This window comes from Odocoileus virginianus, chromosome 2 (genome assembly GCF_023699985.2).
Source record: "Odocoileus virginianus isolate 20LAN1187 ecotype Illinois chromosome 2, Ovbor_1.2, whole genome shotgun sequence".
In the NCBI taxonomy this organism is placed as follows: Eukaryota; Metazoa; Chordata; class Mammalia; order Artiodactyla; family Cervidae; genus Odocoileus; species Odocoileus virginianus.
Window position 1 is genome coordinate 21,460,599 of NC_069675.1, and position 13,795 is coordinate 21,474,393.

Here is a 13,795-nt window from a genome sequence, read left to right on the forward strand (position 1 = left end):
TCAGTTGCTGGCCTTGGGACCCAAGACCACTTAAAGCAGAAGAAAACCATGTATTTTTGTGTCCCAGGGAGGTGAAGTGACACACAGTTCCTGCACCATCTTCCCACACCTCCAGTATTTACCAGAGCTGAGCTCGGCTTGTAAACTTGTTGAATGGAATCCAGAGGTTGAGTATCCAAAGGAGAGAGCCTGGGGACGCTGTATTAATTTCATCTGTGCCATTAAATCCTATCCCATGTTTTCAATGCACTAATGCACCATTTAAAGTAAGCTTTCAGAGGATCTTGTGAAATGGAACAGATTCTTCTAGTAATTTAAATAAACCCTGAATCCTTCTTCCGATCCATAATTTATACACAGATTTTGGTTCAAATCTTAGAATTTCATAAATTGAATTTCCCTAATGTGGAGAGTACTTTTAATTTGAAACATTGCCCAAAAGATGATTTTCTCCTTCAGATCATTAACTTATTACATTTATCAGTATTTTGGCAAAGGACCAAACACTTCAAAGTTGGATGGAAAATGGGAGGTGTATAGCTAGTTTTTTTGTTTTTTGTTTTTTTTAACATGCCAGATACCATGATCCAAAAAAGAGAGGAGAAAATTACTCTTGACAATCAGTGAGAGTAAACTAGTTGGCATATGCTGTTCTCATTGAAACCAACATAATTTCCAAAATTTTCTGTCCTAGCCATCCATAGGGAACCCGAAATTTCATGTATATGTGGGTCACTGAAAAACATCATCCATTTTTCCACAGTCAGCTATAGATGAGAGGAAAGAAAGTTCACACTAAATTTAATTCTAGTCTCTCTAAGCCTGCTCTGATGGTCTTTTTAGGTTTTAGCATTGTAGGTCAGTGTTCACTAAGGTCTACGACATGCACTAGTTAGAACCACACACTTTTTTATAATTCCACTCATTTCCACTAGTTTAACTCAACCCAGGATGCATGTGTCCTCATTCGTGTCTAACTCTTTTGTGACCCCAGGGACTGTAGCCTGCCAGGCGCCTCTGTGCATGGAATTTCCCAGGCAAGAATATTGGATTGGGTGGCCATTTCCTACTCCAAATTCCACTGGTTACTTGCCATCAAATCTGATTAGATCTATTCCTTAAGTCTTTGTTGTCATCTTCAGACTCGATCTTCCTTCCTCCCTAGAATAGATGATCTATTAAAAACCAGTTAGATTCACTAAATATTTGTAAGATTTCTAATATGCAAATAAAGATGCTTAGCAGTGGGAAGGTACAACGTAAATGTGATTGACTTGGCACTTTCCTTTATTGAACCATTGAGGAAAAAAAGAATTATGCTTTTTAAAGGATACTTTAACCAAAGGACCCCTTCTGTCATACTGTATGGCTTTCCTGTGGGAAGTGAGTGATATCCTCAAGCTGGCACTCTCCTGCAAGCAAAACAGGAATGATTTCAGGCCTCTACCACAGGGTATTCTTCTCGGGCTTGTTTTTTTACATTTTGGCTAGAGCAGCCAGAGTTGTCAGAATAGGACTCCATAAGAAACTACTATGTCACAGAAAAGAAAACATTTTCTTTGAAAAAACAGGCTGAATCTAATAGCCACCAATAATGTCAAACCAAGTCAGGTGGAGAGGCAAACTGTTTGCTGAGAAATCTAAGATGGTGAATTTTGAGGAAGACTTCTAGTAGGAAAAAAATGATTCCTGAGCCAGTGTTTGGGGAGGAAGTGCAGTACACCTGGATGATAGTTGAGTTTGATTTCTGGCTTTTCTGCTTAACTCTGGAAGCCTTCATCTCTTCAGTGGTAAAATGAGGATAATCACACATAAGCAGATTTATTGGTGACTAGGAATAATATATGTAACATGCCTAGCACAGAAATAGCTGCAAATAATAATAATGATAATGATGACAATGAGTATTAATAATATCAGCCTGAAAACTACTGAAGAAGTTGACATCAGCACATCTGGTTCCCATGGGTCTGTGCCTACCCTTTCCTGGAATTTTGAATTGGTCTTTCCCACAGCACAATTCACTACTTATCATAAATAATCTCATTCTGTTTCCCTTTCCCCAGTTCCTCATAATTCATTCACACCAGCTTTGTTTATCACAATGTTGTGTTTGGAATATAACCAAGTCTTCAATCTTAAAGGTTGGAAGTTCGTTCAATTAGCAAATATTAATTGAGGTCCTACTATGTACTAGGTGCAGGTGATTCAGTAACTGATAAAAAATATGACTTAGTCTCTGCTCTCCTGGCCACTTATAGCTTTGTGGAGGGAAAAGACGCCAATTAAGTAATCATCCAAATCAATATAAAAATATAATCTAAAAGTAATAATTGACATAAAGGGAGTTATCTATTGCCGTGAAAGTTAACACAATTTGGGGGTGGAATCTGGGAGTTAAAGGGAGAAGTTATAAATTATTGGATTTTCAAATTATTTGACCAAAATTTCTGACATCAGTTACTATTTGATGTGGTAATATGTAGGAAAAGTAACTCTTATTCACTAAATATCATTCTCTTGGCTACTGCTTATAAGGTCATCTGATCTTTAAATTCCTAAGTAGTCTTTTATGTGTGAAACCTCTAGATATTAAGAATTAGTCCACTGTCAACATGTATCTTTCTCCTCGATTCTATGGAGAATCAGAGGACAGACTTGCATTACTCTTGTTTCTAGGTTCTAAAATAAAGTGTCTGACCTGAGGACCAAGGACTGCTGCTTTCATTAATGGAAGTTTTAATAGTTGTACCACATGATATCATGATGCTCACTGGCTTTTAAATGAGTTAGCTTAGGAAAAGTGCTAAATTAACCTTAATTTCTTCAGCTTTAGTAACACCAGCATGGATGTTTAACATTGGAAATGGTTTCAAAGGGCTTCTCTCTCTTTCCTACACTTAATATTGTCAATACACTTTCTAGCTCCAATGGGCTTGCTTCTGTGTGCCTTCTTGTTTTTTGAAAGTCCTTTTCCTCACCTCTATACATGTTTCCCTCCCTAGCTCTTCTAACTTCTTTTAATTCACAACTGTGGCTCCTTCAAGAGCTTCTTGCTCAAAAAATCAGCATAAGAGAAGTGAAAATCCATTGACTTCTTTTTAACTCATGAAAATTTCAGACCCACAGGACTGGAAGAGACAAGCAAAATTGGTCAAATGCTAGCAGGCAGCCCACTTCAACTCTCTGCTAGTATAGATTTTTGCTTTTTGTTAAGTCTATTTCACAGCATCTCAGAGAGCCTGTTCCACAGTTGGTACTTAGTAAATATTTAAATGAATGATGAACAAACTCCAAATTTGACTTCATCAAATGCTCACTGGCAAGTTTCGCTTATTTCCTTTGGGATTGTGGAAATAGTTCTAGAAGTACAATATAACACAGAAAATTGTTTTCCTTCTCTGTCTTCGCTACATTCTACTCACTCACCTTCACTGATCTTTAGACATGAATCATGTCAGACTTCCCATCATCCCAGCTTGTTTTACTAACTCACTCCCTATTTTCTCATTACCCTCTGATTTCTCAAATTGAGCTGGAGCTGGGCACATTTCAGGCTGGCTTAGCTGAGTGAGGATGCCAGGGGGTATTGGCTCATAAATACCACGTTGAGAGCAAGGGCGAGTGAGGCAGGAAGGTGTATAATCAATATGCCATTGGCTGGAGGAAACTAGTCAGTCACTGCCTTTGAAGACAGCTGTAGTTAAGGTTCAAGAGTGGCCACTGCTGTTAGCATAATTACTATCAATGAAAGTGGCAACTCCCATGGTGAATTAGACCTTGTTTCCCAGAATAGCTGAGATTCTAATTGATAACACACAGAGACCACAAGCAAATCATGAAGGAATGAAGGCTATTAATTTTAAATAGAAACTATACAAAGTGAAAATTGAGATGAGAAAATTAATTTTTAAAAAAATAAATAACTGTGCCCAGAATAAACTTCTTTCATGGGTAATTTATTTTGTTTTAGGATTGTGCTAAATGTTTTATATGCGTTATTTCATGTAATCCTTTACCAATGGCCTAGAATTATTGTGTAATTGGTAAGAGAATGGAGACTTAGAAAGTTTAAGTGGTGGACCATGGAACCAAGTAAGGTAACTAACCCCCCCCCCCACCACCACCCCAAATTTAGCCATTCTGTCATTCTAGGTGCCTTATGTGGGTATGTTATTATAATTTTGTTTTTTAACTAATACATAGTACATAATAAATAGGTTCATCCTTAAATGTGAATACAAAACAGAAAATACCTTAAATCTCTTTTCTCTTACACTTGAAATAGAGATAGAGGAAGTAAGACTAAGAGAATATGGAGGTAATGATAGGAGCAGGAAGAAAGAGAAGAGAACGTGGGAGAACATATGTCCAAAATGAGACTTTTAGGTATGAGCCCATGAACAACATGCCGTGATGTCCTCAAGCTAATTTCATAATGGTTGCTAAAGCCATTCTCAGGGTCAAGAAAGGGTTGCAGGTGTCTGCCTCAATTTCTACTTTATTGATAAGTTTTTGAAGAGTGTTAGTATTCTTTTGGGGCTTCCCTGTTAGCTCAGATGGTAAAGAATCTGCCTGCAATGTGGGAGACCTGGATTAGATCCCTGGGTCGGGAAGATCCCCTGAAGAAGGGCATGGCAACCCACTCCAGTATTCTTGCCTGGAGAATCCCCATGGACAGAGGAGCCTGGAGGGCTATAGTCCATGGGGTTGCAAAGAATCAGACACGACTGAAAGACTAAGCACAGTGCGTGTGGGTACCAATCACAGGTGTAATAGTAGAGTTGTTCTTCTGTACTCATGAGGGATTGGTTCCAGAACCCATTATGGATACAAAAATCTGTCAGCCTTCTGTATCTGTGTTCTGCCTCTGTGGATTCTGTGGATTTAACCAACCTCAGATAGTGTAGTGCCACATGTATTTATTGAAAAAATTTTTCATGTAAATTGACCTGTGCTCCAACCCATGTTGCTCAAGGGTCAGCTGTTCTTTCCTCTCAACCATTTATTGCTCATTGAAGATGATATGCTTGTATATGTTTTGGGCTACTTGAATTCATAGTCACTTTTGAGTTTGACCTAAAACTGGGTAACTGGGCAAAGGAAGTACAAGGGCATTTTTTCTAGTTAACTTTGACTACCTTCCTCTGAATAATTTTGGGTAGAGAAAATAACACTAAATTTAGAGGAAGGAAAACTGAGTTTGAATGTAAACAGAGGCACTAAGGTATTATATAAGAAAATATCATAAATGGTGCATGGTACATAATAAATAGTTCATCCTTAAATGTAAATACAAAACAGAAAATACCTTAAATCTCTTTTCACTCACATTTGAAGTAGAGATAGAGGAAGAAAGACTAGGAGACTGTGGAGGTAATGATAGGAACAGGAAGAAAGAGAGGAGAACCCAGAAGAACGTATGTCCAAAATGAGCCTTTTAGGTAAGAGCCCAACAACCATCTTTGTCACTCTTTCACCTCCAGTCCTCCTCCAATATTGTCTCCAGTCCAGACACAAACACAAATGGAACATGAATCTCTGTCTTCATCTAAAAATGACTCACAGCAAGATCGAATTCTGATCTATATTCCAGATGAAGAAGAGGTCTATGGTGTCAAGTCCAATGTTTGTGATTGACACTTTGCAATTTGAGAGTCTGAATGCTCAGGAGGAAGAGTGAAGAGGACTGAGTGGGGAACCTGAGGACTCCAGATGAAAAGAGTAACTTTGCTGACTTTTCTTTGGGTACGATCAGTCCTAAATTTATCCCAGGCTTCAAATGCAGTGAGGAATGAGGAGCATTTTCTGGAAGTTTTCAATGCCACCAAGTACTTGAGACCGTTTTTTTTTGGTATTTAAAAAGGTCATGACAATCACACTTATTTGTCAGATATCTACTAAGTCATAATGAAGTAGTTTAAATGTATAAACAAAGATTACAGGCTTGTATCTGATTCTGAAGTTCAAGCTATTATGGACTCCTCTCTCCTCTGTTCAGTCTCTATCCTTGCTTTCAGGATGCCAAGGTAAAAGACTTGAGCTATACACTAGTCATGGGGTAGAGGGACAGACTATCAACAGTGTCAGGCATGGCAGTCAATGCCTTTGGCGATGCAGTTGATGAATTCTTGGACCTCAGCTTGTTCAGCACATGTGAGATCTTACTATTAATAAACTGGTTAACTGAGAGGTGCTAGTTGCCCACAGAGAGACTGCCAATTTTTGAAGAGTAATACAATTAAGCAAACAATTCATTCTTTTCTTTGATGACAGCCTTCAAGGATTATGCAATTAGTGCTTCTGTCTCATCATCTTAAATAGAAATTCTCATGATACCAGCAAATTGTGGATGCAGTGACTCACGGAGAGCTGATATAAGAGAATGCCAGCCAGTCAGTATTTACTCTCTGAGGGCAACTAACCATTGTGGAGAAAGGAAACCATTGTGGCAAAGGATGTGATGATTCTAGAGGAAATGGGAAGGGGAAGTGACATTTCTTTTAATGTACACTATTGACCATCATTGAAATGGCACCCACTTGAATTGATTTACAAAATCACATCATTGGCTTCGGACATGTGCTTCTGGGCACTGTGATGAATTATATATATATAAAAGACCTGTGAACTTTAAGGGGGAGAAGGAAATGGCAACTCACTCCAGCATTCTTGCCTGGAGAATCCCGTGGACAGAGGAGCCTTGGTGGGCTGCTGTCCATGGGGTCTCACAGAGTCGGACACGACTGAAGCGACTTAGCAGCAGCAGCCCTTTAAGGAGCATCCTTTAGTTGTGCTGCAAATAGAGATTTAAAAGTCTGGTTTTGAACCCATGCTAATGTTGGCTCATTGAAAGAAGAATTCAAGTTTCCATTAGAGAATTCCACAAGCATTTAATAGAGTAATGTGGGCAAAACTCTATACTAGGTGATGTAGAGGAACAGAAATAAGGATGAATGTTGATGCCTCATAAGCCACAGGGTACTGTTTGTAGGAATTCTCTTCACCTGGTTCATTGGAGCTCTCAGGAGAGCCCACTGCATGATAGACAGATGTGAACAAGTGTGACATTGTGAAATACTGACTTTCCCTCTGTCTTGGTTCATGTTCCTTTCCAAGGAAGACTCAGTCAGGAGTAGTTTACCTGTGAAGTGATCCCAGGGAGCACAGCTGAGGAACTGGAGAAGGTGAGATGGAATGGAGAAAAGCCACTGTAAAGTGTGTTGGCAAGCACATCCCACTCTGGGTCACTGGGGTTCTCTGAGGTACTTTGTAGGACACGAGTCAGATGTCCTGCTGGAGGAAGGGGAGTTGAGACATTTACTGACTTCCAGCCCCCATCAGTTGGGGATTGGCCCTGGGGTCATAAATTCATCTGAATTTTCTAGTGCTGACAAGGCTGAGCAGCTTGAGAGGCTGAAAGGAAATCAGGAGCTCCAGGTGGGAGCTGTCAGCAGGTTGGAAACATTTTGCCCTGAAGCTCACCTCAGACTAGGGAAGTGCTGTTGATTTATTATAACAGTTGCATGTATTCTCCACAGAAGTTTTGGAAAATAGAGAAAATAAGATTCCATAATCTCACTTCTCAGAGATGACCACTGTCATCATCCTAGTGTATTTCCTACCAAAAATTGTTTTTTTTTCATTGTCTATGTGTATTCTATGTATGTTTATGGGAGGGGTTGCTTTGTTTTGTTTGAAATTTTACTTTGTAGGAATGTTGCAGATATTATTCTGGGTGTTCTGGAGGAAGAGAGGGAATCAGGGAGCCCCAGAAGCTTAGTCTGGGCTGCTAAATGGTATACCATAGACTGGGTGGTTTATAAACAACAACAAGTTGTTTATCACTAGTTCTGAAATCTTGAGGTCCAAGATCAGGTTTCAGAACAGTTGGATTCTGGTGAGGTTCCTTTTCTGGGTTGCAGACTACCAACTTGTATTCTCAATGACAGAGAGCAGAGCGTTCTCTTGGGTAGGGCCTTTCATAAGGAAACACTAATCCCATTCATGAGGGCTCCATCCTTATGACCTAATTGCCCCCTCCTCCTAATACCATCTCATTAGGGGTTAGGATTTAACATGTGAATTTTGAGGGAGTAAAAACATCCAGTCTTTAGAACCCTGACAGTAGCAAGAAAGAAGGAAGAGATTCAACCCAAGATTGAAGGGTTGCTAGAAAAACAACTCTCCTAGAAAGACAGGACCATAGGCTCAGGGACTCTAAGGCACAGAAGAAACAGATTTTCCCTTTGGAGGGCCGCAAGTGTGCTGGGGTAGTGACATCTGGGGACAGAGTTGCCGACCAGTGCAGACCAACAATGATTACAGATAACCTAAGGGAGCTCCCTTCTGTTTGGTTTGCATAGTATTCTAGGACTTTTCCAAAACCATACAGTGAGGCGAGTGGGCAGAAATGACTGATGTGAATTATCTCATCAGTCCTATGGATGTGGGCTCACAGTTAGCTTTAGTTTGATTAAGAAAGAAATAAAACAAATCAAAGATTTAAATTCCAGATTTCTATTGATTCCCAGGAGATCACTCTCCTGTGGCCTCCTTGACTTCTGGTTCCTGAGTTGAATCTACTGTATGTGATGCTGGTTCAGTTCAGTTCAGGTGCTCAGTTGTGTCTGACTCTTTGCGACCCCATGGACTGCAGCATGCCAGGCCTCCCTGTCTATGGCCAACTCCCAGAGTTTACTCAAACTCATGTCCATAGAGTCAGTGATGCCATCCAACCATATTATCCTCTGTTGTCCCCTTTTCCTCCTGCCTTCAATCTTTCCCAGCATCAGGGTCTTTTCCAATGAGTCAGTTCTTCGCATCAGGTGGCCAAAATATTGGAGTTTCAGCTTTAGCATCAGTCCTTACAATGAATATTCAGGACTGATTTCCTTTAGGATGGACTGGTTGGATGTCCTTGCAGTCCAAGGGACTCTCAAGAGTCTTCTCCAACACCATAGTTCAAAAGCATCAATTCTTCAGGGCTCAGTTTTCTTTATAGTCCAACTCTCACATCCATACATGACTACTGGAAAAACCGTAGCTTTGATTGTTTTTAAGGTTTAAAAATTGCTTAAAGTTTTTAATTTCTCCCATCCAAGTACTAACCAGGCCCGACCCTGCTTAGCTTCCGAGATCAGACGAGATCGGGCGCGTTCAGGGTGGTATGGCCGTAGACAGTTTTTAATTTCTAGTAGAAAAACTTTATCTGAATGAATACCCTAATGGCAAACCACTGTAAAATGTTTTCAGCTGCATTTGGGGCAAGGGGGTAGGGATCATCTTCAAAGCACCCCAGCTTTCTTCATGAGAAGGTCAGAGGTACACTGGATTGTATTATTACAGCATCCATTAGGTGACCTAAGTTGCTTTTCCTCCAGCAGGGCTTTATGTCAGAAGAGCATTATGCTTGACCTCCAAATTTGGCTGACAATTTTCACAACCCTTGGGTTGCTCTGATATTTTGACGTATTTGCCACGTTCTGGGCCACATCCTGGAAGGCCACCATAACTTCTGGATCCTGCATGGCTGCAAGGACCTCTGGATCACTAAGAATTTCATTGAGCCCAGGCATTCCCACCATTCCAGGCATTCCCCTTCCCATTCCAGGCATTCCTCCAGGAAAATTACCAGGCATTCCCCCAGGAAAGCCACCTGGAAAAGAGCCATACTGAGATCCTGATTGCCTTCTGGCTTCTTCCTCCCTCTGGGTTCTCTCATGTTACTCCCCAGCCTTCTTAACCCTTTCTATTCTTTCTTTGATCTCATGCTCTTCACGTTTTCACTCATACTTTCTCTGATCAGCAATTTTCTGGGCCCTTGGTTGGACTTCCTTCAGTATTGCACTAGCATCTTCATCATAATCCAGCTTCCAGGCAAGGGCAAGATCATGGGCAGCTTCTTCCCAATGGCCCAGAAGTCTGTGTACTTTCCCTCACCACTTGTATGGCTGAGCTGAATCAGGATTTATTTCAATAGCTCTATCATAGTCTCGGATGGCAGCATTTGGCTTCTGTAATTTGATGAAGACACTGGCTCTCTTGACATACAGAATAGCCAAACGAGGATTTAGCTTGATGGCATCTGTGAACAAGTCAGTGGCTTTCTGTAGTTCACCATCATTTAGGGCATCAATGGCAGCCACTTTTTTTTATCATTTGCCTGATCCATCATCTCCTCAGTTATCTCTACAGTTTCATCTCCCATTTCTTGAGGTGCATCAGGGTCTGGTTCAATCACACCTTCATTGTCAATTTCTAGATCACTTTCCTCACTTGATGGTTCATCTGTCTTTATGTTTTCCTCCGCCTTCTTACTATCTGTTTTTTCTTCCTAGATATTTTCTTCCGATTTAGTTTTATGAGCAGCAGGTGGTTTTTTACCCCCCATGCTCTCCACCCACACCAAGAAGTGCATTTTCTTGGTGTGCAGAACGCTCGGGTCCTAGATGGACCTTTGTTGCTGGTTACATCAGCCCAAATATGCCCTTTTGCTCCTTTACCATTTTCCACACACAAAAAAATTGACTTATTCTGAATATGTCCTTTGGTCAATTTTACTAAAGACTGGGGTCCCGGAGAGAGATCACATTACCCTTTAGCTTCATGCTATCTTTTCTTTTCCCATGTCTCTCAAAGACATTGAGAGTAGAACAAGAAAAGATTTCTCTTACAGCAGGAATAGGCTCCACTGGCTCTTTAGGCTGGAGCTTACTCTGATTTTTTGTTAAGTATACCCTCTTTTTTGATCATTCTTCTAAGAAGAAAAACAAATTTCCCTGCTTTTCATTTCATTAAACCTGCTAATGACCTTGTGGAACTCCATCATGCTCTTGGAGACTGGTTGTTGTCCAGTCACTAAGAGGCATCTTTTGTGACCCCTTGGACTGCAGCATTTTATAGCCATACATTCTATAAAATTCCTTTGAGGAAATAGTTCTTCTAGATACAGACAGTGCTCTTCCTAAAAGATATTCTATTGAATAAAGTTACATATTGCATATAAAACAGCCTCTTCAAGAATTTCCAAGCTGAGTGGTCGAGAGCATTATGGTTGAGACACCAAATCCCATCTCATTCTTCTCCTCTTAGGAGCTCTGGGTGATGTTCTCTAGCTCCCCTTGAAGTAAGGATGTGACTATGTGATGGCTCTGAGCCATGAGCAACAATGACCGATGTCACCTCCAGGCTGAATGATGCCCAGCCTGGCATGCAGCTCTCCAGCTCTCTCTCTGTCCTGCAGATGCAGCAGCAACGTGGTCAGATGGCAGAGCTGCAAAATGGGACCAACCAGGACCATGGAGTCACCTCCTGAAGCAGTTGCCCCAGAGAAGGCTTGACTGACTTAGACTTTCAGGTCTATTCTGGAAAGAAGCTACTGTTATTTTAGGCCAGTAAGATTTGGAGGTTGTTTTGTAACTATCACATATCCTAAATTAATGGTCAAGCAGTGATCTAGTTAATGTGACCAAATCTGGTATCAGACGTGCTAGGTTCCATTCCATGCCCTACCACATTCTAACTATTTGACCTTAAAGAAAATACTTAATCTTATTAAACTTCAGTTTCTTCATGTTTACAGTAACACCTTACTGTACAGGGTGACAACCAATATGAAGAACTTAGAATACTATCTGGCACAAAAGAAATCTTCAAAAAGCAATCATTTTTTGATAACAAGTATGGTGCCTGAAGACGTTTAAAAGCCAAAACAAAATTATTAATATAAGCATATAAGTACTCCCAGGGAATTTCAATGCTGTGTTCTTTCTGTATAGTCAGAATCAATTATTCACCTAAAGTAATAGCATTGGGAAAGTTATTCCTTGAGTCAATATATGTTTATTTACTGATGGAAGTAATCCAATGTACAAACCTAGCTTCTCACCTTTGTTGCCATGAATTTGTGGGTAGCACTATTTTATAAATATTTTAATCTTTTGCAGACATGATTATATCTCTATTATCCCCATAATAGCCTCCTTTTTTCCTCCCTAAATCTGATTTGTTTTTCCTCCAACTCACCTTTCTCTAAACAGAGGCCTATCTTGCCTCTTTCATGTGAGTGCACACAGCAGTGCATCCTTGATTCTCTCCATCTCCCTTTGTGCTTGTTGTCAGGGGGATGGGGAGGTGAGGAGAGAGGTTGGTGAGGGATGAAACAAAATGCTTCTGTAGTTTAATGTCTAGGTGACTGGCAGTTTGGTGGGGACCTTAGTAAAGTGAAGGAGACTCATTGTCTCCTAGAGTTGTGGGATTTCAGACTGGTCAACATGGGGCAGTTTTGTAAGTTTGTGGAATCCCCAGGATGTTAAGGTGAAAACATCCTGTGGCCTATGAGAAATGGCAGAAGGATTAGGGGCCAATTAAGAGAACAGAGAGGAGTCCTATCGTAAGAGGACATTGCTCTGAAAGCTAAGGATGGAACGTTCCATGGAGAGTGTCTGGTACATAGACACTAAATAATTAATTATTAGAATGAGCAGATGGAAGGGCATGCAGCTGTGCTAAATGGCACAGGCTATTTAAGGAGAATGCAATCGAATCAGTCTCACTCCTGGCTCTATGTTACACCCTTTTGTATTCATTTTTCTTTTACTTCTTGTTTTGCTTGACGTCTTTCCAGTATTTGGTTCTAATTTATTTTACCTTGCTGCCTTAATTCATTTTGAGGCAAAGGAAGATACTTAGAAATAAAAGCATTTTTTTTCCTTAAGCAATCTAAATTAGCATAATTTGAAACAAATCAAGAAAATATTTATGATTCAAGCTCACCAGGAGATTTCTACCCAAAAGAACATTATTATAAAAGTGAATAAGCATGCCATCTTAAGGACTGAACCCCAGATGCATCTGGAGAGTGGTCATCATTATAAAAGAGATTACATTAAAAAAAAAATCTCCACATAATTTCTACTCCAGTGAGGGATATGATATAGTTACATAAGGGTCTGTATTTAAATCCATGTTGAGATGAGTGTGGCTAACAAGTGATAGTATTGGTGACTATTATAAATACATAGTTATAAATCTCCATACAGAGAATTTCTAGGGGAATTAAGACATAGTTGCTTATCAAGACCTTGGCAATTTCCCTTCCTATTGAGACATATTAAAGAAGTTAGGATTTTGGTTTCGGCAGCTGCCAGTCTGTAATCTTCCCTAACTCTTCACTCAACAAGCTGCCTCTCCTGCCTTTCCTTTGATTTAACATCAAGGACCTACCTTGCCACCAGCCAAGACTGTGGGCTCAGCCGTTTCCACCTGCTGGGGCCAACAAGTGGCAGCTCTGGTGGGGATGCAGGGATGTGGCCAAAGGGTGGAGTCCATGCAGGTCCACTGCTGAACACCACTACCTTCTGCCTCCAGCTTGGGGCACCAGGCATTTTGCTGCCAGAGGCCAATTTCTCTTTCTGAAGGTTTTCTGCTCATTTGGCAGCAAGACCCAGAAGCAAAGTGAGCTGATAGTGGGCACAGGGTTGGGGAGGAGGGAATGGGACATTTTGGTGAGTCTTAGCTGCACCCCCAGGACCTCTAAGCATGAGGCTATTCTCATTGACATGGCTATTCCCTTCTGACATAAAAAGCAGAAGGATGGACTGGACGGCTCAGACAAAGCAGTGCATTTTCCTTTGACAGCAGACACTGCCTTTCTGTTCCATTTTATGTTTCTAGACATATCTATTGTTGATAGATAACATCTCAAATAGATTAATGTTTCTAATTCAACATATAAGTCAATTCTAATGCACTTGGATATAGATGAGCAGGTGCAGGAGAGAGGATAAAATTA

The 13,795-nt window shown here is 40.5% G+C and overlaps 1 pseudogene; it reads right to left on the reverse strand.

Moving 5' to 3' along the window:
* Positions 1-9,340: 9,340 nt before the first annotated feature.
* On the reverse strand, positions 9,341-13,434 carry LOC110128981 (hsc70-interacting protein pseudogene; annotated as a pseudogene).
* Between the last annotated feature and the right edge of the window lie 361 nt (positions 13,435-13,795).